The 25,294-nt window shown below is 36.2% G+C and overlaps 1 protein-coding gene across 2 annotated transcripts in view; it reads right to left on the bottom strand.

The window, feature by feature from the left end:
• The window catches only part of LOC133525590 (connectin-like), a 130,960-nt gene extending 113,783 nt beyond the window's left edge, over positions 1-17,177 (bottom strand). The window contains exon 1 of one of the 2 annotated variants that reach the window (XM_061861897.1): positions 16,859-17,177. The gene's annotated coding sequence lies outside the window, so the exon portion shown is untranslated. The remainder of the gene's footprint in view (positions 1-16,858) is intronic. The other variant, XM_061861896.1, reaches the window with a different exon arrangement.
• Positions 17,178-25,294: the final 8,117 nt, after the last annotated feature.

The following is a 25,294-nucleotide window of genomic DNA, read 5'->3' as shown; positions in this document are numbered from 1 at the left end:
CAAACGGAATAGAGCAAAAGCAAGGTTTGTATGAAACACTTGAATTCGCTGTATTTCTTGAACTATGGTATCTGAAGCTACATAAACGAACGAAGCGACAGAGAGAAAAAATCAAGAGGTCAGCTTATCTAACAAGTAAGAAGAAGGCTAAGAAAGCAGTTGCAATTGCAAAGGCCAAGATACAAGATAAATTGTACGATTTCCTGGAGAGCCCACAAGGCCAAAACTACTTTTACAGAATAGCAAAAGAACAAGAGAAGAATGCAAGATATGTAAATCATATGAAATGTGTGAGAGACAAAGCAGGAAAGATTTTGACGGATGAGAAGAGCATACAAGAATGTTGGAAGAACTACTTCAATAACCTTATGAACGAAGAGAATGATTGGAGTGGAGTGCTAAAAATGATAGAAGTAACATTGGTATGGTGAAAGAGATCACTGTAGAAGAAGTAACGATGACAGTTGAAGGTATGAAGAATGGGAAAGCGGTTGGGCCAGATGGTATACCTGTGGCAGTATGGATGTTTCTGAGAGCGGATGGATGGAAGTGGCTGACTTTATACTTTAATAAATTGTTGCAAGAAGAGGCGATCCCTGATGAATGGTGAAACAGTTCGCTGGTGCCTAATATTTTGAAGAATAAGGGTGATGTACAGTATTGCAACAACTATCGGGGAATAAAGCTCATGCCACATAATATGAAGATATGGGAAAAAGTGGTAGTGAGACGAATGAGAGTAGAAAGTGAGGTAACACAGAACAATTTGGGCTAATGCCGAGCCGAGAAAATATGGACGCCATATTTGCACTTCATCAATTGTGGGAAAAATACAGACTTGCGCAAAACAACTTGCACTTGAAGTTCAGAGCAGGCTGGGAAAATGGCAAGAAAAGCTGGAAAGTGTGGGACTGAAAATAAACAGAACCAAAACGGAGCATATGTTCTGCGATTTCGGTGGTCTATCCAGTTTTTCCCATATTGCCTTAGATGGTGTTCCCTACCAGTCTGCTCCGATTTCCGGTACCTTGGGTCATTGATCCAAAGTGACGGCGATATCAACCGTGACGTGAAAAAATGCGGGATGGATGAAATGGCAACAGGTCTCTGGAACAACTTGCGATCCACGAATACCTGTTAAACTTAAGGGGGAAATCTAAAGGACGATAAAGTATGGATCAGAATGCTGGGCGACGAAAGTTACGGATGAAAGAAGAGTACAGGCGTACAATAGGCTAAGGAGACTGCTTACCATCAGGCGGGCCGCATGATTGTTTACCACGGATGTAGTATAAAAAAATCATCATTCCACGGAGATGAAGTCGCGGGAAAAAGCTAGTTATTCCTTATTATATTTTTTAGAGAATCTAACTTATTTTTCCTTAACAGCCAAATGTCACAAGCTTCGCTACGGTGGAAACCATTAACTACTGATAGCTGTCAATTTTATCACGCGAGCGACTGACAATGTGGGATGATAAATTACTTATTTAACAATATTATTGTTATGCTTGCAACATTATTTATGTTCTAATCTTTAGGATAACTTAGTAAAAATCCACAAATCACCCTTAACTCAATAAAATTAGAGTTTATTTTCAGAATTTCCAGATAATTTGAAGTATTTGGATTCGGATCCGAATATAACTTAGTAAGTTTGTATTTAAGCACGCTCCACGTTCTCGACAAAACTACGATACGAGACTTGCCGAATACGGGTGTTATAGTTTGTAGTGGTTTTCTCCAATAAAAATGGTCAAATAATGCACTATACTTTTATTTGGAAATATAGAACAAAACAGAGTACATAACTAGGAATTTTAGAGAAAAGAAAAATAAATGAGCAAAATAACGTCCGTTCAGTACGACTCGCATTCGGATCTCTGATTGGTGGGGTCATCCCTGCCCCGCGCGCCCTCACCCCGAGCGGCGTTCGGTAGTCGTCGGCAACAACGGGAATGTGGAGTGACTATTCGCCAATGTTCATATTTTCTCGCTTATGTTCGCGTTGCCTCCGTTTCGTGTCGGTTAAATGGCCAAACATCAAAGTGCTCTCGTGAAGTTTCATGTTTGCGCGGAACTATCCCTCCACACTCTTGTTGTATTGGGATAAAAGAAATAACGAATAAACGTAGAAAAATTGTTTTAGCTTATTTTGTTGCCATGTATCGCAGTCATCTAATACCTTCGCCTATTCCACCGACTTTTGATGACTTTTTTTCATAAATCAGTAAGTAATACAGCGCGTAATACTGCAGCGACAGAAGTTTCAGAGAAGTCCATCTTGGATGAAAGTCCGACTACAATTGCGACAGACGAGAATGTAGTGGGACATTCTCGGTTTCGCCAAAACCGGTCTCGTGTAGTTTTGTCGAGAATGTGCAGCGGGCTTTAGGTATACTCCACCTAATATCGAAACTACTAATTCGTGACACGAGTCATATTAATCCCTTTGTAGCTCAGAAACTATACGTTTCATATTGTCCCTCATCTTTTCATTAGACGTTCAGATTAATAACGTACTGAATAACTCGTCACCACATTGTTAGCCGGCCCTGTATTATCTTCTAACCAATATAAGGGAAACCCGACATCTACAACAACTACGTAAAATCACGGATCAATGTATACTGGTTGAAGTATAAGGTTATTAGAAGGCAACCACAACTAAATATGGACCCTATTAAAACGTTCTTATCTCATTCTTCGAATTGGTGCGTGAGTTGTCAAGTTGTTTATCATTTCTACGTTATCTGGTTGTAAATGCCTTTCTGCCTGTCGTTTGTATTGTTTCCAAATCGACCCGATTCATTAGTGAGATACCACAACTGACCTGCAATCCACCACGATTTCCCGGCATTTCCAACATTTCTCTTCGATATTTAAATTTAACCGGCATTTCGCAGTTTTATTTATCTTTGCTAGTTAAGTTAAAATCAAGTTTTATCTCGAAATTGGATTCTGAGTAGATTTTATGTTTGCAAAAAATACCTCGTTTCGAAGCGATATTTGACTTATTTTTACGCTTTTACGTAATGAATGTAACATCTAGGTAATACTATATTTTTTTTAGAATATATTATCTTACCTTCCTATTTCGTCAGGTTACACATGTGGTAGAAAGGTCTATATTTTTTGAGATGCGGAAAAAATTACGTTTCTTGAATATGGAATACGAGTTTAGATATAGGTACGAGTACATCATTAATTTTCAAGATAACTAAAATACTTAAAAAAAAAAAGTTAACTAGATTCAGACCGAACTTACTCAGGCAAACATTGGCAACTTTCACAGACTGTGCTAACAACGCTGCCAAATTAGCTTGGTTTGACTCTTTGTTACCATTTAGTTTCTTTAAATGTACTTAGCTATACCCGAAAGTTAACGGAATACAATAAAAACACCGTTTTAATTGTTCAAAATGAGTTCGCAATTAATTTCTGACTTTATCCATTCGAGTCACTCCTCCCGCCCATTTGAACATTTTGATGATCTTCAAATATTCAGTAAAAAAAATATTGTCTTTGTGTATATTTACATACCCGCTGGAGTCATTCTAAAATTATATGACTGCGGTCAGACTCAACTCCGCAAAACTTTTCATACATTAAGTATGGTTTGACGGAGTTTAGACGCAGGCACAAATTTGGAGAATGACCCGCCCAAGCATACAAAACCTAGTTTATCTTTTCCAATATCCTGTGGATATTACGTACCCTTTCAATATTCTTCGAGATAAGGATTTATTGTTTCCGATCCGAGACAGGTTCATGAGATCAGTCGCTAACTGACCCAGATGAGACGATTAGATCACTTGCAGTCCTAAAATCTAGATATCACAATCGGATCACTATTTGGGCGTTTGACAGCTTAAGGAGCATTCATTCAACTTAGTTCGGTGAGTTGACATAGGCATAAAAAAGTAACGTCATTAAATTTAAATGGTACAATATTGTAAAATTATAAGAAAAAAAAATGAATGAATACTTGTACTTTCTAGCTACCTGTTTCATTCATTGTTGTAATTGAGTACTGTTCATTTATAATTTTATATTATACCTTTAAACGAGCAATTCTTGTGTATAAATATATATATATATATATATATATATTTCTGTGATCTCGAAAACAGCTCTAACGATTTCCCTGAAATTTGGTATATGGGGGTGTTTTTGGGGGTATACAATCGATCTAGATTAGTCTTATGTTTGGGAAAACGCGTGTTTTCGAGTTTTCATGCATTTTTCTCGCCCGTCGCCCGGTGACAAACTTTTTTTTTATATATATGTTCAAGTTTATATATATATATTTTTTAATTTTTATTGTATAGGACAAGTTTAATTTAGTAAAAAAATATAGTTAAGATTATCAACTATACACCACCATATTACAATAAAGTTATAACCGAGCAACGCTCGGTCGCCCAGGTACTGTGTAATTAAGTTAAGTAAATTATAGTATAGTAATTAAATAGCTAATAGATAAATGTAACCGCCCATAGCTATAGAGCTGCATTGCTGTCCTGCGACTTCACTAGGCAGCGCTGCCACCACCACTCATCCACAGATACCAGTCATAGGACAACTCATTCAATTGCGTACCATTCACGCGTAACATACATATTCCAAATTCAAACTGGTTTCCAATGGTTGTTATGCGTGGAACAATGTCCGCATTTAACTGGATCTGCAGTTAACGTCACGCCATTTTACGTCACACGACGTCGCCTGACGTGGCTTGACGTCGTTGCAGATTGGCTTATGTTGGAGTGGCTCTAGAAATCCTGTAGCATGTACGCAGTTAACTACATATCCCTATGCAAAGTAAGCAACCTAGTTTTACCAATACATAGAACAAAGTATCTATTTCATTTCTCACATATTTAAATGATTTTTTAATGTTTGTAAGTAAAAAAATATTTCTACGTGCATGTTAGTCACATTATACTGTTTTTATGTTGATAATTTTATATCACTCACAATCACATTAATTTCATATCACTACACCTTATAAAAAAAACCGGCCAAGAGCATGTCGGGCCACGCTCAGTGTAGGGTTCCGTAGTTACTCTTCCGTCACAATAAGCTAAACTGGAGCTTAAAGTATAGTAAATTGTTAACCAAGGGATGAAACGTTACGATTACGTGAGTTAAACAAATAGGCAAATTTGCATAATCAGTACCTAATTAGGTAAAGTAATAGTCTTTTTACTATGAAGGGGGAACTTTTTGCGATAACTCAAAAACAGCTAAACTGATCATGTCCGCTATAGTTTTCATTTAATGTCTTTCTTAAGCTCTACTTCCACGATTTTTTTCATAATTTTTGGACCTATGGTTCAAAAGATAGATGGGGGGGGGACACAATTTTTTTTCTTTCGGAGCGATTATCTCCAAATATATTCACTTTATCAAAAAATGTTTGTTGAAGATCCCTATTAGTTTTGAAAGACCTTTCCAACGATACCCCACACAGTAGGGTTGAAGAACAAAAAAATTCACCCCCACTTTACGTGTAGGGGAGGTACCCTCAAAAAAATTATTTTTTTAGATTATATTGTACGACTTTGTCGGCTTTATTGATTTATATATCCACGCCGAATTTCAGCTTTCTAGCACTAACGACCACGGAGCAAAGCCTCGGATAGACAGACAGACAGACAGACAGACAGACACACGGACATGGCGAAATTATAAGGGTTCCTAGTTGACTACGGAACCCTAAAAAGAAACATGAAAATGATTACATTAGACAATTGAATGCTTGCAAAAAGTTCTGTCGTAACAGAACCCAAGCAGCCCAAATAGCCCCCCATCAAAAAAGATCTAATTGACTTCGCGCCACCAAAAAAACAGTTGGCTAAGTGAAGGCCATTCATCCATCGCTCACGTAACCCAACATTGTTCCTTTTCCGTTCGTCCATTTGCTGCGACTAGGGAGGGGTCGTGGTGAGTTACTTGTTTTTCGGCCATCCTAGTTTTTGCTGTACATAAGTTATTCGTTTTTAGTAAATTGAGTATTTTAGAATACTTGGCCATTACTTTCATTTTCTGTTTTGCTGATGAAGACAGAGGTTTAATTAGGCTATCAATCCCGATAACTTTGTTATTTTAATAACAAATGTACATATTTTAATCACAGTAACTCAGTAGTCCTCGATTGTATCCCGATTTGTATAAACATTAAGGTATTTACCACTGCGTTACCATCTTTTACATTAATCAAAATTAAAACGATATGAACTTTGGTGAACAAAGTCCTATTATTAGATTCAGGTACATCATCGGAATAAATTTTTTATACATGAATTCAATATCTATCATACTTTTTTTGGCAATGGATTGATGGTCATGAAAAAATATAATGATCCATTTTTTATGATATAGTTGGCAAAAGAGCAGACGAATCGCCTGATGGTAAGCAAGCAACACCAGAGGGGTTGTAAGTGCGTCGCCGGCCTTTAAGATGTGAATACGCTCTTTTCTTGAAAATCGTATCGTTGGGAAACACTGAATGCGACAGTTCATTCCACAGTTTCGCTGTGTGAGCAGGAAGTTTCTGAATAAATGCACAGTTGAGGACTGCCAACCATCTAAGTCATGGCGAAGATAGAAATGTCGCAAAGAGCGATGACGGAACAAAGCGGTAGAGATTAATCAAAAGAATTCCTTGGAGCACTCCCCGTTATATACATGCGACTAGCGACTTATTACCAGCGGGTCGCATTTTTATCGCCTGTCACGTTCTAACACGTATATATGTGCGAAAGTGACAGACAGTGATAGGTGATAAAATGCACCGTAGTTTTAAATACTACTTTAACTAATATACTACGTGTTGGTAAAAGACCTTGCGAATCCCCAATCGACAGCAAATAAGTTCAGATACCTATTTATAGTGAAATACGATATGTAGGGGAGAACACATCATTTTTTTTACATAGGCTGAAACAGAAACGCGTCGCTCGCGCTTTGCGGTCACTCCGTCAAAAACAAGAGTTCTCAACGATAAGTAGTTTCGTTATTTAAAAAAAATGACAATTTCTACTGCGTTACTTAAAGTATTGAATTTCATATATAGGTTTATTTTTAACTTGTAAATTATGGTTAACAAAAGTTAGCGAATAACGATATTACCGACTAAAATAACATCTTTACATAAAATATTGTAACAGAACAACACTAGCTCCAACTATTCGGCTGCCTATTGGACGTGAAAAACTCGAACAAATTCCAACGAGCTTTCTCAACTCAAAAGGTCATTTTGTTACGCTATTCGTTGGGACTTACCACTTTTCGGTTCTGAGCGGTAACGCAGGCGGAACAATTTTGTTAAGAGTGGCCGAGTTTCGTTACATTGTTATGAGTTATGTGTAATGTGATTGCGGATCGCTTTTGAGTTTTGTTTGCAGCCAGAGATTATGTTATGTTCATTTTTTAGCATAAAAGTAAACTGCTCGTAGGGTTTTGCTAAAAAAAAGATAGCATATTACATTAATTGAACTAATAGAGTGAGAGATTAAAACTCTTCTGGAAGTGAAAATAAAGATGATGGAGGAATTCTCCAATAGGAGAAATTCGGAGTGCATTTACGGTTTTTTTTTAATATACATTGAGATCGTTTTTAGCCAATATTGATGAACAGTTCTAGTAGTTTAAGAAAATTTAGTTTATAAAAAGGAAAATAAAGAACTCTCAAAGTTATTTGCATTACATTTGAAAGCGCAAAAGAAGTTAAAAATGTAATTTATAGATTTAGATAACGAAATATATTGCGAATTTTCGCTAATTAAAACTGTTGATGATTATTTTATGAATGCTTTATAATCTAATTTGGAATATAATGTGTATAACCATTGACTTTATGTATAGTTTTCATTTTATGGTTAGGTACTTAAATTACTGGGTCCAGTGAACCCCAAAGCGACTAAATGTGTTTCAAACTAGGGTGCGACTGTTCTAGTGTTAATGTAATTGTTTTTACGTAAAATTTCTTCCATTGTGCATTACTGAATTTAATATTTTATACGAAAAAAAACTTCATAAAGATTCAACCGGGAATTATATGTTATGTCCTACAGCCGTGGCTTAGAGCTAGTTATAAATCTGCGGGAAATACCTCTAATTTTTATTTTAGTGTTGCCTGACATAGTATAATAATGAGCGCAAAAATACCAAATGTTTTTTTTAAATATATTTGATAAATAGTATTAAGATGGGGGGATTATATTTTTATCACTTGTATGACACAAGTCGCCAAATCCGACATGCCGTTTGGGCTGCAAAAGAAAAGCATTGTTACATAGGTCGGTTACAGAAACATTAAACTAAATTCTTTGGGTATAAAGATCTACAATTATAGTTATTTCCTGAACTTTCACATATAAAATCTCTAGCACAATCCTTTAACTTATACGGATATTGAAGATGGCTACTTTCTGTGTTACTTCAACTTAGTTTTGATTTATCGCTAGTTCTGAAAAGTTTAATGCTAACATAAGACCATGATAACTTTTGTACCAAAGTTCTTTTGGTTGTAGAAAATGTATCTGTATTTGTGACCCAAAACCATGGGACGTTGACAATAGTGAAAAAAAAAATCGTATTCGCATCTTGTTCGCACCGAATCCACAAAAAACTGGCCAAGACAAGACTCGCGCACGAAGGGTTCCGTACCATTATGCAAAAAACGGCAATAAATCACGTTTATTGTATGGGAGCCCCACTTAAATATTTATGTTATTCTGTTTTTAGTATTTTTTGTTGTACCAGCAACAAAAACGCATAATCTCTGAAATTTTCAAGTGTCTGGCTATCACGGTTCATGAGATACAGCCTAGTGACAGACAGACACACAGACGGACAGTGGAGTCTTAGTAGTTGGGTCCCTTTGGGTACGGAACCCCAAAAAAAATAATCAAAGTGTACACATTTTAAGTTATTTGTCGGATTCTTAGTCTGATTTGTTTTTTGTCCACTTAACGTTGCTGATCACACAAGAACTATGGATTGACTTATTTCTACTTATAGGGATTGTTTATTCATATTATCTTATTAAAAAAAATATGATTAAATGAGATATAATTTTCTTAAATAACGCTAAGTACATAAATATTTATATGCAGCAAAAACACATTCTCGGGTAAAAGCTCGCATCTCTAGCAGCTCGATCTGTTTTGTGCCGTCCAAGTTACGGCAGCAATTTTTGCAATGTTGACCGTCGCACGTAAATACTTCTTTCTTGGCGTTTGCCTATTGGTCCGGGCCACGTAGTAGGTAATCTGGTTGTCCATTTTCTGTCTACTATCTTTGAAACATACAAGTACATGTTTACCTATAACGCCCTGTACAGCAAAGAACTATCTTATATTAACTTACCTTATCTTATTAAGTTAAAATTATGAGTCATAATGTAACCCCAATGGGTTACCGTAAAACTACACAACTATAGTCCAATACTGCAACTATAGTCCACAAGTTCGAAAGGAAATTAAGTATCTATACCAATGTTCGTTTTGGTTTACTCCTAGTTTTACCTTCCATTTATAAACATACTTTGCCTTAGAACTACAAAAATATAGTAAAATATACACCTGAACGAGAAAAATTGAGTTTATTTGTGGACCATAGTTGGGAGCTTTGGACTATAGTTGGGGGGTTTTACGGTACTTAGCGGATATGGACTAGGGTCAATACCCTAGTCCATATCCGCTAAGTACATTTTATTGCCAAAACGCCATCTCATTTTACCTTTTTTGACCGCACACTGTCCGATCCAATAAAGGAGACGTTAGAACGAGAGGTAACACTTTAAGTGATTGTTTGTCTTCTGAGGGTTGTTTACCAAAATAGTTTAGATACACGTGTGAAGGGAATTGAGGAAAAATTCTTTAGAGTAATTTGGTCAGAGTTTAAAGTGTAGTGGTAAGTGATAAAATATGTTTGTTATAAAATGGTTGTCAATGATGATAATAGACACTGACAGCATAAAAACATGTAATAAGTTTTCACCAATAATTGGCCAAAAGTGGGATGAAAGCTAAGGACGAAATAGGTATTGACTCCTAGATACTGTCAGCATAAAAATATGTAAAAAAAACGTATCTTAATGTACACCCAGTTCGTTGTCGTGTCGGTCTGGAAATACTGCAGGCAGTTTAGCTGTCATGACTGTCAACCGTCTAAGTGGTAAAGATGAAAATGTTGTCGCGTAGAGCGATGGCGGAAAGAGGCGACAGGGATTAATCCGAACAATTCCTCGGAACACTCCCCGTAACACATGTTATGAATAAATTATACAGGTTGTAACAGAAATAGTGGAGGTCTTCTACTTTTTCTTAATCAAAATATGCCATATAATATTATACACCGAATATGCCGTTAAACGGACCGATCGACCTATGGGCATTAGGCGACAATATATACATACATAAATAGATAAATACATACTAATATACATAGAAAACACCCATGACTAGGCACCAATATTCGTGCTCATCACACAAATAAATGCCCTTACCGGTATTCGAACCCCGGCCTATCGGCTTCATCTTCACTACCCACTGCACCATACATATGTAAAAGCGGTCATCCACTATCCTCTTAAGCACACGTCATTTAAATGTTATGCACATTTTTGGGCTTGACCTCTCAACCCGGCCATTAACTAACTGCTCCCAAGGGAAGTAATACGCATTCCAGGCCTAAGCCAGATGCCACTCGGTTTTCCATATGTCGGCCATATTAGCACGTAAGTCAGATGTCGTCGATCTTCATCTGTTTAGGAAATTAAAGTGTTAGGAATTTTAGTGTTAGAATTGTTTTAACACATTCAGTGCCAGCGCGAGCTGTGCCCTAAGAGCGTAGCCGATAACAGGAAAGAAAAACCGTTTTAAGCGAAGTGTCTACGAACAGACAACCCGCCTAGCGGATCACTGACAGTGAGAGGCTCATTTGAGTTTTAGTTATTCGTTGCCAAAAGTGAAATTTTTGGTTGAATAACTTCTGATACTGACAGATCAGCATCATATTGGAAACAGGTCGAATAACTAAAACTCGAATTGGGCTGTGTATTAATGTAGTTGGTTAACTGACAACTTCACCGCGACTTTGACTGCATAAAATGTCAGTGATGAAAAGCATCGGTTCAGCGGTTCAAGCGTGAAGAGGTATCAACGATAAGCCAAACATTAAGTCTAGATACGATAAGAATCGGAAATGTCCGTGTCAAAAGTGACGTTTCTTCAAACAAACGTATCTAGACCTAATATTTGACGTGCCTTAAAGTTCGAAGCAGGCCGGGAGTTACTTTCGGGTTTATATTTTAGTAGGGATTTTACTAATTCACACGAATATTATAAGTTCCTTTTTTAGGAATTTGAGTTGATTATTACTAATTAGCATACTTCGCTCTAAATAATTTATTACTAATGACCTATTACATTTATTTAAAATCTTTATGCTTATATTAAATTAATACAAATAATACAACAAAATGGATTTATACTTCGACGACCGGTTTGGCCTAGTGGGTAGTGACCCTGCCTACGAAGCTGATGGTCCCGGGTTCAAATCCTGGTAAGGGCATTTATTCGTGTGATGAGCATGGATATTTGTTCCCGAGTCATGCGTGTTTTCTATGTATTTAAGTATTTATAAATATTTATATATTATATATATCGTTGTCTAAGTACCCTCAACACAAGCCTTATTGAGCTTACTGTGGGACTTAGTCAATTTGTGCAATAATGTCCTATAATATATATTTATTTATTTATATATACTAATAATTACGGAAGAATAAATAACATGTTTCTATCTACATCAAATATTAACTAATTTGTAAACAAATTACAGTCATTTGTAGTAACCCAATTAAGCTGTTATTAATTAGGCAGGGTCTGTTCCTCGTGTTTCTATTGAATTCGGTATTATTAAATATATTACGAATATCATATAGAAATTAAAATGATTTTGTTTTGAATAAAATCAGCTTGTAATACACCTTTTAAATGTAGGTATGTGTAGTATATTTTATATACGAACGCATATAGCTCCACCATTCAAAAAAATCCATAAACTTGGATTAAAAGATAAAAATCACTTCGGCCACAACGGGCCACTCACGTTATTTAAGTCTCGTCAAAGTTTTTAACTTGAACCGATCTCAATTTACTTTACTTAAAGTACCTAAGTATTTCTAAACTCATAAGCTTATCCTTCAGCGTTTGAAAGGAACGTACCTAAGCCAAATAGATTTCGGATTACCAAGACCACTTTTATATATAGGTGCTTCCAAATCTAGCGAACACGTTGTGTAGTTTGCTATAAATTGAACGCTTTATTCGAGTCTTGCATGAGTTTCGCTAATTAGGCGCGCAATATGAAGCAAACATAGGTCCGCACTCGAATATGGACGCACCGTATAATATGTAGATTGTTGACAAACAGGTATGGTTGAGTCAAACACATTTTAGAAAAACAAATCATTTCTGAGGACATTTTAATCAAAGTTAACGACTCTGGTACATAGATTACCAGTTTTTCTTATTTGAGTCTCAAGTACTGAAAAATGTATACCGCCTTTAAAGGTGCTGCGTAAAAATGAGCTTTATCCCTTAAATTTGCGACATCTACAGAAAAGATGCGAATGAGTTTGCTTAAAAAATGTGTATGGCCCGGTTAGATTTTTACCTTCGCTCATTATATACCGACCAGTGAATAACTGTAATCTCACATGAGGGTAAGTCGTACCTAAATTAAACTCAGTTATAAGTACACTAAAACTGACAGAGCCTCAGTGTTAGCACTTGCTATGAGCAATTTTTAATTTGTCAGGGAATACGGACTTTAATTTGTCAGGGAATACGGACTGGAGCGAATTCTATTCCTTAGCAATTCGCATTAAGAAGAACTAGACTAATCACTTGATAATGTTAGTATACATTACGCAGCCCCCCGCTTGTAAGTCCGGTCATCAAAAGAACAAAGTTATGTAGATAATTCTTTTTTTTTTTATACTACGTCGGTGGCAAACAAGCATACGGCCTGCCTGATGGTAAGCAGTCTCCGTAGCCTATGTACACCTGCAACTCCAGAGGAGTTACATGCGCGTTGCCGACCCTAACCCCACCCCCCTCGTTGAGCATTCTTCTACACACACTCCAAATATAGCTAATATACCAAAAAAAGGTGTCCGACTCATCGATCGTCGCTTCCGTATCATCGTCCGCGATGTTAACACATTAAGTGCCGGGATCCCACCCAGCGGATTCTCTGTTCGTAGTCGCTTTCCTTTACAAAGCGGGAAAACACTCGCATTGGCTACGACCGTAGCGCTACGGAAACGTTGACAGTGAATATGTTAAGAGAGGGTTCAGTCAAAATTATTTTCGTTCTCTTGTTTTTTGTCCCCAAAAAATGTGACGGAATGTAGCTTTTTGTATGAGATGAAATTTAGTTTTTAACTGTACTCATGGTAAATGTAATCTACTGCTAAAAAGACATGCAATAGCACTCGTCTTTTTTTATTTATTTGATAAAATACAGGAACACAAGCGTGACAGAGTGGTCCAAAACAAGACAACGAAGAGAATTTCGACCCGGCTAACGCAAAATTGTGGTTGTACATTGACGAAAATATCGAGATGACAGTAGCGACGAAAAGTCACGTCATCATGTCCATTTATTATTAAAGTTTCGATAAGCGTTTTCTTAATAAGATTTTCTTTTGTCTAGGCCCCCAAAGCTTATTTTATAATACTCCCTCTAGCTTATTTAGCGCCAATCGCACCATCCGCACTTGAAAGACTGAACAACGTCACCGGGTGCGGCAGTTTACTATGAAACTTCCCATAGAATATAATTTAGCGAACGCTTTAACGGTGACAGACAGTTTGGTGCAACCGGCCCTTACACTTAGAGGCAAAAAATAAACGGTCTGCTTGATAGCAAACAGTTGATAGCAACTGCTGATACTGATACGACTATAAAGAAAATCCGAGAAACGTTAGCATTCTCTATACAACCAACCAAGTATTCCGGTAGAAAACATTAAATTATTGTGAAAATAAAATGATTTTATTTATTTATTTATTTATTTAAATATGAAACAAACGGTCATACAAAAAAAAAATATCATTACAGTTTCTTATCTTAATCTAGACCTATAGTTTCCATGTTTGTTAAACATATCTTTATATAAAAGCACGAAAAGTACCTATCTACGTTTAGGTTCAGCTAAATAGTAAGAGGTTACACAGAATTTGAGAAATCAGATTTACAAAACACTCAGTGAAAAGCACAATGTAAAACACGTTCTACGTTTATAACAACTTTTGAATAAGTATGAAGTATCGACAAACATGACATAATAATACTTATTATATACACGTTAAGATTTATATGCTACTAGTCTTGAATACTCTTTTCAATGAACTTATGGTACAATTAAATATGTCTACATTTTTTACAATGTTATGATCATTATAGAGGGCACATGTTCGTTTAATAAACATATTTTTGGAATAGTTAGTTCTACTACATGGAATGGAGAATAAATGCTTGTATCTGGGACGACATCGGCGCTCTTTATTACCTGGAACTCTTATACATATGTCTTTCAACAAGCTAGGGGCATCAATATACCCATTTATTATTTTAAATAATAGAACAGAATCAACGCAGTCTCTCCGACACTCTAGTGACTGCATTTTATGACGGTTTAAGGATTCCACATAATCTTTGTATTCAATACCACATTTAAAATCAAGGGATTTTAGGAACTTTTTTTGCAATCGCTCTATCCTGTCAATATGAATGCTGTAATGGGGACATGATTTTGATACATACCTATATGAATTCCGAGAAACTCCATAATACAGCATACAATGAAAATAAATGTTGAACGGTATAAATTATGAATTATAATTTTGGGAGCTTAAAGTAATTTTTATAAGCACATTTGTACAGTCACCAGCAATAACATCTCGCATAACGAAATGCGTAAAAATATATGACACGCTCTAGTAAATAAATAATTTATTCGTTGGAACATGGTGTTACAAATGTTCTTATAATTAAGTAAGTACAATCATGGACCCTACTAGGGCATTAAAAAGTGTATTTGTCTGTATCTGTCCTCTTCACTCTTTAACCGCTGAACCAATCTAGTTGAAATTTGGTAAACATATAACTTGAGCCCCAAGGAAGGATGTAGGTTAGTTTTCATGCCGTAAATCATCTCTTTAGTGGAATTGAGATAATTGATGCAACGCCTGATAATTGATCTGAATTTGTGCTTAAATTGAATAATTGCTTTTATTTTTTATCCAGGCGTTATAATTGTCTCTCAAATAAGGAAGTTCGTATAGGAAATAAAAAAAAGCAGATTGAATGAAAAATAAGTTACTAAACGTACTAATTCCATGGTGACGAAGTCGCGCGCAGAAGCTATAATAGCTGTATAATAAGATGTCACTACGAACAGTTTCAACCAACGAATTCAATTGTACTGTATTAGGTACTTAGCTTTCCTACAAAACACTATTGGGAAAACAAATACAGCTGTATACAACTGTATAAAAATATCCACGTTTACAAAACGAAATTTACTAAGGATAAAAGGTAGTTTTTCCCGGGAAAATAGAAAAACCTCGTGGGAAATGCAGAATATCCCTTAAGACGAGAAAAAGAAGAGCGTTTCTAGAGTCGCCTCTTAAAATGAAATTACTTCAAGAAAATTTGAAAGAGAAATTTATCTTTGTAGAAGAGGTTTTGAATGACGCTTTTTAGATTATTTAACGAGATTTCATATTGAATAAGTGTTATTTTTGTTAATAATATAAATGGTAGAAATGGTCTAAAAAAAATCACATAGTGTCACATTAAATAATTTAAACCCAAGGATAAGTTTAAATTTTTACTTTACTATACAGGTTAGTACAATACCAATTAATATATAATAACTGCTTATTTAGTTATTGATAAAAATAACTAAAAGAAATATAATACTCCTCTTTTTGCATAAGAAGGAAAGAGCGTGTTTAATATATGTAGAAATCTGATGTAAATGGAGTTTTAATATATAGAAATATTAAGGCGCTGGAATTTATCGGAATCATGCTTTACTCGTAATTTATTTATTATATTCAAATTTAAAAATAGTATTTTGCGTAAAAACCCGAGAACAAATATTTTTCCAAAAAAATACAGGTTTAGACGTTTTAGTACTAATACATTATAAGTATTGCGTGTTAAAGAGGCTAAATAATTTATAAAATGAAAAATGCAACGGCATTTATATGCTAATTTAGTCAAATAATTAATACCTAATAACAAAACACGGTACAAAGGAGCTTTGTACTAAATAACCACAGTAATTGGAGACGGCGAAATGATGTTCAGTGATGCTGACAGCCTTCACGAGCTTTTTATTTCCACTGTAGCGCCTTTCATCCTTATGGAATATAAAATAATAACGTTTATTTTGAAATTATTAAAAGGTGTTAGGTAATAAAAGTGGCTTTTATATTTTATTTTAGACATTATCTTTCATTTAAAGTGTAGATCTTGACAGTTTAAAGCTAAAGTATAGATAAAAGTCACTTTATTCATTATGGTTACAAATTATAGATCGAAAATGATCTTTAGAATTTACCCGTTTAAATATAAAGCCATATACCCTAGGCTTAAAAAACATTTATGCATGAAACAGACTGAAACAAGAAATTTAATTCAAAAATTCAATCTCTTTCATCACGAAATTCCCAAGTTATCATCAGAACACGTTAATAAGCCCTCATGCTCACGCTTTGTTGCCGAAAACGGCAAAAATATTCGAGAGAATTCAAAAGCTTACGACAATTATGGCCAGCATTCCACAGGACACCGATTAAAAAAACAATGGAACACCGCACTCACCGTTTTTTTTAAAATCACATTTGCCGCGCAAAGCGCAGATCGGAACGTCACTCACACAACACGGTCGTTCTGTACGGAGGTTCGCGGGGTACTGAATTCGCGCAGTCTCCGAGTCATAACTGTACCAAACCCGTGGCTCCCAACGTGGAGGTGCTACGAACAAAGTGAATTTAATGTTAAGCTTAAATTATTTGGAAGGGACTATAGTTAATGCCGTCGATCTATTTTGCATACTTTGATGGTAAGGTTAACGAAGTGTTCGTATCTTAAGTTCTGACTTAAGGGCGCTAGGCTTGAATACCTCTTTTGAACAGGAATTGCGGCCCGATTCGAAGAATGATTAAAACATGTTTAAGATCTTGGATAAACAAATGGGAATAATCGTTTTTCGGCACAGGTGCACAATTTCATATAATTTTGACTGCCCATCATATTAAAAATTTTGTGAGTTAGCCGTCATTGAAGATTAAATAGTTCCACATTTTACTTACATTTAAAATTTTCAGGATTGAGCCTATTTAATCAGTATTGCATAAATTTCCATGAAACAAACAATGACATCAAAATCCCATTTCCAAGTAACACCCCACAGGTAAAGCATTGAATGCATTTTCAATAATGAGAATTTGCTTTGTTCGCTATTCAAATGACAAACGAAGTACCTCATTCAGTATATTCAAATATGAAACAAGTGACACTCTGCTTTGCCATGTTTCCACTGAAATATAGTTAAACTCCTACGTGGGTACTACTGAAAGTTTCTATAGGTGATGCTAGATAATGAGCTACAGATATCACGCAGTGAAAGAAGATGTTAACTTTTTGAATGTACATATTACTCTTTTTCTATTTTTGGGGGTTTAATTTATTTATATATGTATTTTAAAAATGCTAACAGTTAGAAAATTAAAGTCGAGCTTTTTTAGAATTTTATCCCGAGAAATTTTTGGTTTTAGAATGTTGTACTATCACTCAACTTTGTATTCCACTCTCGTTCGACTGTTTGTAGTGGGTTTTTAATTTTAGTCTCGTAAGAATAGGTTCGTACCTATTCTTATGGAGGATAACCGAGAAAAAGACATTTTCGTAACTAAAATTGCAGTTGTGTGCTCAATTATACAATGTTCCAAAAATTATGTGTTCCATATCGGCAGATTCAGACAACCTTTACGTATTCAAGTGAGTCAATTAAAAAAATCCTTCATGATCACGTAGGCGACAATTAACATGAATCGGAATAGAAACCGCACAACCTTGCAAGCACTGATGGGCCCGAATTTTCATAGAATAAGTGCCCGAGGAGAAATGGGCCCATCGTAACGAAACTTTGTACGTACTGTTAGAAAGAGTTAAGAATAGCGATTAAATACAATAATATTTTCATCTCATTGGTAGGCATCTTCCTTCGAGCAATGCCGGCTTCCGATACGTCGGAAGGAAGGAGCCTAGGCGATATCTTACCAAACAAATCATTCTGCCATTTTTTGCAGGGGAAACGTGCACACAGTCGCACTTCTCACTCACTACATACAAAATCCAATCTGTAATGACGACACAAATACATAGAAAATGACACACGTCAAAGACAAATCTTGCACACCTCGATCTCCGAGTCACAACATGCACCGCCATAGGTATAATTTTACTATGCTTCGGCAGACAGGAAATAGTATGAATGCCGTCTCCATTCCTGGTGTAGCTCGAAAGCATCTTCTGTTCAAGTTCATTCTTGGTTGCCCAGCACCCGGAGCCATACATTAATGTCGCTCGTACTGCGGTTTTGTAGACGCGCCCTTTAAGCCATATTGGCATCCGGTCATCAAAGAGCACCCCGGTTAGGGTCCTCCAATCATCCCGCGTTGAGTCTGTAGGTGACGTCTGCGTCTGTGTTGGCATCTGCCATTAGCATGGATTCAGTGAGTGATGTTTCATTATGTAATTTTATGTAATAACTAGTTTCCGATCGTGACTTCGTAAACGTATAAGTCATTAAAAACGTTTAAAAAATGAAATTAATTAAGCGCTGGTAATAAAGGCTAAATTTTTTTTTATAGTGTCATAGTTACATAATAGTAGTTTATGTGACTGCTACATAATAATAGGCATTAAAATACACGAGTGTGGGTTTAAGAAACGAACAAAGTGAGTTTCTTAATAGGATCACACGAGTGTTTTAATGCCTAATTATGTACAGTTACATACACTATTTTATCTACACACATTTTATAAACTTTCTATGATATATTCACTAACCCAAATTACAGGGCATCTTTGCTCTCTTGGCGGAACTCGCGGATATGTGGTGGCGTCACCGAAATATTTTTATCGCTCTTTTAACACGAGACTTTTGCTATAGTTACTTTAAAAACAACAAAACATATTCATTTTTTACTTAAAACTTATTAAAAGATAAACTGTACGTCAAATGGCGGCAAATGAAAACTGTTTTCACGCATGTCACGCATTCGTAGTTTTTTTTTATTCAGAGAGACAGAGACAAATAGAGTCGGGGGCCTATTTCCGTATCATTCGATACAAACTAAAATGCGAGATATGTCAAAATTGTATCAACTGATATTAGAATAGAGGTCAAATGGAATTGCTTTTTTTTCAGAGATGTTCCAAATTTGAAGTCATAACCAATTCGATTTTGATATAGTTATGAAGCAATTACAACATCATCATAGATAAGAAATTTGTTGTAACAAAACAGTATATCGTAATGTTGGCCATTATTTACGGATTTTGAAGGCGTCATAGAGGGCTTATGATATGTGTGTAGATAAAATACGTTACATTTTATGTGGTTGTATAAAAAATACAAGCGGATCACCATTTATAATAAGAAGTCCATGTAATCCTTTTGTCGGCAAAATAATGCACGCGTTTATTTACTAAAAGCGAAATGCATCTGTCTATTCAAAATATCTCGCAGAATTATTAAATATACAAATTAATTACATGCCTGAAATACCTTACCTAGGACTTTCTTCTCAAAACGTGTATTATAAGTATAAGTTATAACGAAATCTTATTTATTAAATGTGCTTGTTTGCAGTCAGATTCAAATGTACGACGCAGTGGCATTTAAGTTTAATTTAATTAAAGAATCTTACATCAATATTGTCCCTATTTGGCTTCATAAATAATTTTCCATACCGGTGCTTCATATATATTTTAATATTCTTCATATTTTACTTTATTATTATAAAAACATATTTATTTTAAAAATCTAAAACAAAATTCCTGACATGGTTCATTTGCTATTGTTAGGTAAATTTACTTTCAGGTCAGCGTTCGGTTGACTTTTGTGTCCTGACGGTCAGTTAATAGTTATATGAAGTTAATTATGCTAAGTTATAATAGGTCGCTAGGTCACATGTTAAGTGAAGGTTCTCACCGGGTCACCCTTAAATTTAAGCTGTGCGTGAAAGGTACCTATTGAATAGAGAAAATTATCGGAAAATAATAAAAAAGGCCGTATAAGAACCTCAATTGACCACGACTACTCTGACAAGAGTATACAGAAATACAGATTTATATTGGTAAAATAAAAGCACAGTTTATAAGTCAAAACGCCTACGGATAAGATGAAGATGTTACTATGATGGACGTGAGAATAGTAATATGATCTTTTCTTCTTCTGTGTCGTTATACTCTTTGCAGAGTGTCGTGGTCAACTGTTGACATCAAGCAGGTGTTGCCGTACGATTTCTCGCAATTTGTCGCAGTTGGAGGTCATTCTGGCAAATGCGTTCAGGGGTCCTTCCATGGCAGATTTGATTTGGAAATATGATCCAGCATCTAGTATTTAAAGGTACCAAACTGTCTATGTAGATGTCGTCATAGTTGTCTTATACCTGTTTCTAAAGGTACGGTTTGGATTCAAACTACACTAGCATTAGGTACCTACTGCTGAAGTAATGCAAATTTATAAAATCATTACTGTCTGTTACTGTTATATATATGTGTATATATTTATTGTAGGTCATATACTATTGCATGTATATTGTAGGTTGTAAGTAAAATAAATATCTCTTCTATTTTTTTTTGCGCCACTTTGTACAGTTTTCGGATGTCTTCCGTCTCCAATTCTCCTTCAATTGCTCAAAGGTTAACTGGAAGAGATCCCTTAAAGGGATAAATTCGCCTTTGTACTAATGATGAGTATTTTATTTCCTGTTTTGTTTTCATTTTTGTACAATAAAGAGTTCTACTACTTATTGAAATATTATGTTAATGTGATATTTGTAGAATCTGGTTACGCCTATTTTAAGGGACCACAGTACTGGCAGTAGACGGAACCCTGTCAAATTTGTATTTGTGTAGCAACGGTTCTATGAATTGTTTGTTTACTTTTATGTATGCCAGTCGGTCAATAACAGTTCTCATGTAAACACGGAATAAATTTCTAGTATACACTTTCTTGGTTTAACTGTGCTATAGATCTCTGCTAAATAGTGATAGGTTTATTCCCCACAGTGGTTATGTAGCCTACGCACGATTCAAGAATAGTGTTAACGGTAAAAGAAAGAAATTTTCAGCGGAAATGAGTAGTACTGTAAAAATTGATCAACTCAACGAGAGTAATTATGAAACATGGAAGATCCAAGTTGAAGCAGTGTTAATAAAAAACGACGCCTGGGGATACGTTAATGGGAGTATCAAGAAACCAGCGGAGGTAGCCGAAGCAGCAAAATGGGAAATTGGCGATTCTAAAGCTAAGTCTGACCTAATTTTATCCATAACCCCGAGCGAATTACGACATTTGAGAGGTTGTAAGACATCGCGTGACGTATGGTTAAAGTTACAGAACATTCATGCTTCCAAGGGACCTGCGAAAAAGGCTACGCTATTAAAAGAGTTGTTACTGCGTAAATTGGATGAAGGTGGTGACTTACGAGAACATGTCATGCGATTTTTCGATGTAGTAAGCCAATTAGCGGACATGGATATTGAAATGCATAATGATTTGATCTCTATAATGCTTCTGTATAGTTTGCCGTCCAGTTTTGACAATTTTAGATGTGCCATAGAATCTCGAGATGCATTGCCAAAACCAGACGCATTGAAAATTAAGATATTAGAAGAGGAACATTCCAGAAATGATAAAGAAAGTGTAGATAAGGCACTTCTTGTAAAAGGAAAGAGATCTTCTAAGCCTAAGAAACAAATAGAGCATCGTCAACACGCATATGATGCCCCTGAGCAGGCTAATTCGAAATTTAAGTATAAATGTTTCAAATGTCACCAGCATGGACATAAAGCCTCTGAGTGTACACAGAAGATAAAAGTACAACGTAATGATAGTGCAAAGTATGTGTCGAACTTAAATGAATTACCAGATGTTGATTCCAATTTTGTAACATTCAATTGTGTTTCAGATGTTAATGCTGTTTGCAACGAGAATGGAAATTGGATCGTCAACAGTGGGTGTACGTCACATTTGTGCAACGATACAGATAAATTTGGTACTACATTACTACCGTTGCCCGGTAAGCTAAATTTAGCGACAAATTCGAGCACAAACGTACAAGGTAAGGGGACAGTAAGATTTTCTTCATGTAATAATGGTTCTAAAACTGAAGTGCACCTGCCAAATACTCTATTTGTTCCTGATTTGCGATGTAACCTAATTTCAGTAGCTAAAATTACTGATCAAGGGTATAGCGTTACGTTCAAGAAAAACATAGCTAGTGTTCAAGATAGCTATGGTAACACTAAACTTGTCGCGAATCGTAAAGGTAATCTATATTACGTCGAGGAACATTGTGATGGAGTGTCAGCGATTTCTGAGCGAAAGGTTGACGTATGGTCGTTGCATGAGTGTTTAGGTCACTTAAATGCGAAAGATCTTGTCCGAGTCTTAAACAAATCTGGCATGAACTTAAAGATGACAGATGTAGCCGAGTTGTACGATTGTGATATTTGTGCGAAAGGAAAAATGAGTAGGTTGCCTTTTTCTAGATCGAGTGGGCCATGCGATGAAAAGTTGAGAATCATACATTCTGACCTCGTAGGACCCATGCGGCATACGTCAATAAATGGAGCGAAATATTTCGTAACCTTTATCGACGATCATACGAGATGGTGTGAAGTATATTTTCTTAGCAAGAAAAGTGAAGTCTTCACTACATTCAAGGTATATAAAAATCACGTAGAGAATCTATTCAGACGTAAAATAACTTATCTCCATACAGATAACGGAGGCGAATACTGTAATCGGGATTTCGACGAGTTCCTGAAGAAAGAAGGAATAGCAAGAAGATTGACAATTCCTGGAGTACCCCAGCAGAACTCGGTTGCGGAAAGAAAAAACAGGACCTTGTTAGAAATGGCGAGATGTATGCTGATTTCGTCAGGACTTTCTCCGGGTTTCTGGGCAGATGCTGTAGCAACAGCTTGCCATGTAAGAAATCGTTGTCCGACCAGAAGTCTTGAAGGTGAGATACCTTTTGAGAAATGGTTTGAACGACCTGTCAAGGTAGACTACTTACACAAGTTTGGGTCTAAGGTACACGTCTTGGACAAGTCAACCGGGAAAGATAAGTTCGCACCAAGAAGCCTGGAAGGAATCTTTGTAGGCTATCCTAGAGATCGCAAGGGTTACAGAGTATGGATGCCAAAACAACGACAAGTTATCATGTCAAGAGATGTGAAATTTCACGAAACAAAAAGTAAAGGTAAAGAAAACGTGAACCTGAAGATTGACCCCTTTGAAATCGACTTGGGAGAATCGATAAATGTTCAAAATCAACCTGTATCGGTAGATGTAGAGTTCCATCCGACTCAAACTAGTGAAAATCCGGTAATACATATCTCCAATCACGAGGATGAGTGCATCGAGTCATCGAGTAGTCGTGATCCAGAACCTGAAGGAGGAGATGATGTTCCCGTTGAAGCCCGTCAAATGACAGACGATCCATATATTGTCATGGAACCATCTCAACACGATCATCATCAAGACGATGTTCATGTTGATGGGGGGAGGATAGTAAAGAGAGGTCCAGGGCGACCACGACTGGAGCGAGGTCATGTTGGGCGTCCACGGAAGATATACAACATGGTTGATGTAGAGCCACAGGTTTCCACGGAAGAAGGTGTTGAGTCGACTGGAGAGTATGCAGACTGTGTGGATTTCGTTGGAGTCGCCGAAATAACTAAAGGAGGCCTTATCCGGTAACGAACGAAAAGGATGGAAAGACGCAATAATTTCAGAAGTTCAAAGTTTAATCAAAAACGATACTTTCGATGTTGTCAAGAAACCTATGGGTCGAAATGTTGTTGGTTGCCGATATATATTAACAAAGAAGTTGAATATCGATAGAACTGAGAAGAAGAAAGCCAGACTAGTGGCAAAAGGTTTTAGCCAACGTTACGGCATCGATTATCAGAAAACTTTTGCGCCAGTCGCTAGGCTTGACTCGATAAGACTATTAGTTGCACTTGCAGTGGAGCTGGATCTTAAAATTCATCAGTTGGACATTAATACGGCATATTTAAATGGATTATTAGAAGAGGAGATATATATGAAGGTGCCAGATCTCCTAGATGAATGTTTGCAAGATCTAACACGATTGGAGCAGCCAGGTTCACTTATACATGAAAGAGCTAGCAAGATGTTATGTGACCTGAGGTCTGGAGGCAGTGTGTGCAGGCTCAAAAGATCGCTGTACGGCCTTAAACAAGCTGGTCGACAATGGAACATCAGACTGGACGAGCAGCTGAAGTACATGGGATTACAAGCATCTTTAAATGAGCCTTGTCTTTATTTTAAAAATATAGATTCGCAAACTAAACTCTTTGTATTAGTTTACGTGGATGACATTCTCGTCGCTTCGCAAAGAGGTGAATGCATCGAAGATTTCAAAAAGGAACTGGCCACTAAGTTTGAATTGAAAGATTATGGCATTGTGAAATATATGTTAGGCATAGAGTTTGACAGATGTGACAAAAGCATGAAATTGTCACAAGAAAAATACATTGATGATTTATTAATCAAATTTAATATGGATAAAAGTAAACCAATATCTACGCCTATAGTACAGTGAACAGTACCCATATCGTGAGATTATAGGTTCACTGATGTATCTCTCTACGGGAACAAGACCTGATATTACGAATACCGTGGCTGTATTGAGTCAATTCTTGGATTGCCCTAATGAGGAATGTTGGAATGCTGCAAAGCGTGTGCTGCGATACCTAAAGCATACAAAACAATATGGACTTGTTTACAAAAAGACAGGTAAATCTTTGCATGGTTACTCGGATGCTGATTGGGGAGGATGTTTGATAGATAGGCGTTCTTATTCCGGTTATGTTTTCATGTTAGGAGGTGGATGTGTGTCGTGGAAGTCGCAGAAGCAAAAATGTG

This window comes from Cydia pomonella, chromosome 15, assembly GCF_033807575.1.
Source record: "Cydia pomonella isolate Wapato2018A chromosome 15, ilCydPomo1, whole genome shotgun sequence".
Taxonomy (NCBI): Eukaryota; Metazoa; Arthropoda; class Insecta; order Lepidoptera; family Tortricidae; genus Cydia; species Cydia pomonella.
This window is presented reverse-complemented; position numbering and strand designations above follow the sequence as displayed.